Below are 3,456 nucleotides of genomic sequence, written 5' to 3' on the forward strand. Positions count from 1 at the left end.
AAATATATACCAAACAAAACCCAAGGTCCATCAGTTTTCTCCCCCAAATCACCACTGCTGCTATATTTTCTATAATTTTGAATGGCCTCAAAATTATCCCCTCTTCCATGACTAGCGTGAGCTTTTCTCCTTTGCCGCACCCTTGGTTATTCGCCAAATCCAGTGTTTTAAACCTTCATATTTTCTTCTGAATCAGATATATCCCACTCACACTGCCCTACACCAGCTCTTTTTCCTTCTTACTACAGTTACAACCATTTCTCCTATTTTCCCCATTCCATGTCTCCTTCTGTCAGATTAATTTTCCTAAAACCCATTTGATATCACCTCAACCTCCAGTGACTCCCAATTATCCCTCAGACTAAGTCTAGACTCCTTAATAGACATTCACAACTATTTATTTAACATTTCCAGAATTATTTCTCTAGGTGTGCCCAGGGTTGAGATAAACTAAGTCATTCATTTTCTTGATGTCAGGTCTGAAACTTTTCTGCTTCTATGCTTTTGTTCATGTTGGTTCACCTGTCAAGGATGTCATGCTTTTCAATCACTTCCTGTAGAAAGCTTATCTTTGCTTCAGGAAGGTTATTAATGCACCTTTTTTGTCTAACTTTTACCATTTGAGATGTAGCCAACCTTTTATCTCACCCTCTATATCTCACTCTTATTCTGTTTTATAACATAACCACCTGTAAATGTGCCACCTTGTCACCTCTGATGTCTGATCCTCAGTATAAATTGTGTCTTTAATACTATTTTCCAAGAACTTTCTTAATTTCTGCAGATTCAAAGGTGAATTAAAATTTTCACAACTTCCCTGGGAAATTCAAATTTTACTTATCCCAAGGAAGCCTGTATTTATGTTTTTCATCCCCACCTCCCAACATAGGTTTTTCATTCATCTGAAAGGTGAGTGAGTTCCTATGGCCACTCCTTTAAGGCTGAAGAACATAGAGAGGTGGGGCCATCTTTACCACCATGGCAAGGGAGAGTGTGTCCTTCAATCCCCAAATTAAAACTCAGAATGCAAATCTTTGTCCTAGAGGGGAGAACACAGCCTAGTGATGGAAATGGACTCCAGCACACCCAGTTACAAGTTATTTGATAAAGGCTGTGGTACAAGTGCATGCTGTGGGAGCCATCTCCATCATGGGGTGGAAGAATGGAAGAAGAAATCCAAGGGCAGGATGAAAGACCTTGGCAGCTACTCAGCTCAGCTCAGTCAGTTTTCTCAGTGTGACTTCATTAATCATTCTGAAACACGAAGTCCAGCACTGTGCCTTTCCCAAACACTTGGCATAGACACACTCTCTTATAAGTACTTACAGAAATGCAAACTTTTAAAAAAGTTATGTTATTGTTTCATATGGTCTGGATATGGAGGCTTTCTCTTTCCTCCTCCAAGTCCTAGAGTTGTTGTGTTGACCTCTTCCTGGCAACACACAGCTGCTAGTGGAAATCTGAGCCCCACCACTAGTGGGAGTGGTGTATGAGGGACATCAAAGAATAGAAAACAGAGAATTCATGGTTCAGCCACATACAAGTTGAGTGGCTAAGTCACTGAACTTCTCTTGAATATAGTTTCCTTTAAAAAAATGTAGAAAGCAATAATGCCTACTCCTTATTTATGAAGAAGGGGGGAAATAGTATTTATTAAGTTTACGCTATGAGGCACCTGGCTGGCTTAGTTGGTAGTGCATGTGACTCTTGATCTCAGGATGGTGAATTCATGCCCCACATTGGGCATATTAAACAAACAAACAAACAAACTTATGCTAAGGGCCAGGTGTTGTTCTAGGTGATTTATATGTTTAGTTCATTTAATATTCATAAGTAGCTACCAGGTAGGTAGTAATATTATTGTTCTCATTTTATGACAGAAGAAACTAAGGTTCAGAAGAATTAAATAACTTGCTCAAGGTTACAGAAGGAACAAGCAGAGCATCCAGAGTGAACCTGTCTGATTCCAAAGACATCATTCTTTCCCATTGCTCCATTCAGCCACTCCAAATCATGGCCTTACTTGAAAATGGCAGTGTTATTCAGTGACACATGCCCCAGATTAAGAATCAGGAGAGTGCAACCTGCATCTACAAGATGAGGCTCTCAGAACACCCTTTAACCCCCAATGCACAATTTCCTTTTTTTTTTTTTAAGATTTTATTTATTTATTTATTCATAGAGACACACACACACAGAGAGAGAGAGAGAGAGTCAGAGACACAAGCAGAGGGAGAAGCAGGCTTCATGCAGGGAGCCCAACACGATACTCGATCCCGGGTCTCCAGGATCAGGCCCTGGACCAAAGGTGGCGCTAAACCGCTGAGCCACCCGGGCTGCCCCACCATTTCCTTTCTTTGGGAAATTTTACTCATCTACTCAAATATTGCCTCACTTTCCCAGCTATCTCCCTGCCCCCCAGGTTCAAAGTATAATCCATGGCTCCGTCTTCCAGGCTACCTGTATCATAACCACACAATTTGTTATTGTTTTAATGCCAGAGACTAATGCAATACCTGGCATTGAACAAGCACTTGGTAAACAAGTAAAGTTTAACAGTACACAAGTAATTTAATCTCTCTAATTCTCTTTAATTCTCATATCATGAGAATTCAACAAAATACCTTGTGTTCCTAAAAATAAAACTGTAAGATGAGGCCAAGCAGTTGTTCCTTTTTCAAAAAGAACCCCCCCCACACACACAAAACAGACAAACAAGGAGTTTTTCATTCATTTTAATCCATGTGAGTTCTCTAAATAATGTGATTATAAACCCTCCCTGCTCTAGAAAAAAGAAAGGAAAAAAAGGGTGAAAGAAAGGAAGGGAGGAAAAGAAAGAAGGTGAAAGAAAGAAAGAAGGAAACAAACAAACAAACAAAGGAGCCTGGCCAGCTTAGTCAGTGGAGCATGCAACTCTTGATCTTGGGGTTGTGGGTTTGAGCCCCACATGGGTGTAGAGATTACTTAAAAAAATAAAATTGGAAGGAAGGAAGACATGCTGGGTTCATTTGTGTTTTTCTTGTGTACTTACTTAGATTCCAGAATTTTCCATAATACTTAAAGTTTTGTGAGTAGAGAGGTTATACCTACTTTCTCTCACATATAAATACACACACACACACACAGAGTACTCATCTTAGAACTTCACACTACATAAGGAGTCATCAACTTTCTGATTGATTTGCACATGGAAGTATCTTTTGATGGTAAGATCTTTTTTTAAATTATTATTTTTTTATTGGAGTTCAATTTGCCAACATAGAGCATATCACCCAGTGCTCATCCCGTCAAGTGCCCGTCACCCAGTCACCCCAACCCCCACCTCCCTTTCCACTACCCCTTGTTCGTTTCCCAGAGTTAGGAGTCTCTCATGTGCTGTCACCCTCACTGATATTTCCCACTCATTTTCTCTCCTTTCCCCTTTATTCTCTTTCACTATTTTTTATATTCCCCAGA

Source organism: Canis lupus, chromosome 5 (genome assembly GCF_011100685.1).
Source record: "Canis lupus familiaris isolate Mischka breed German Shepherd chromosome 5, alternate assembly UU_Cfam_GSD_1.0, whole genome shotgun sequence".
Taxonomy (NCBI): Eukaryota; Metazoa; Chordata; class Mammalia; order Carnivora; family Canidae; genus Canis; species Canis lupus.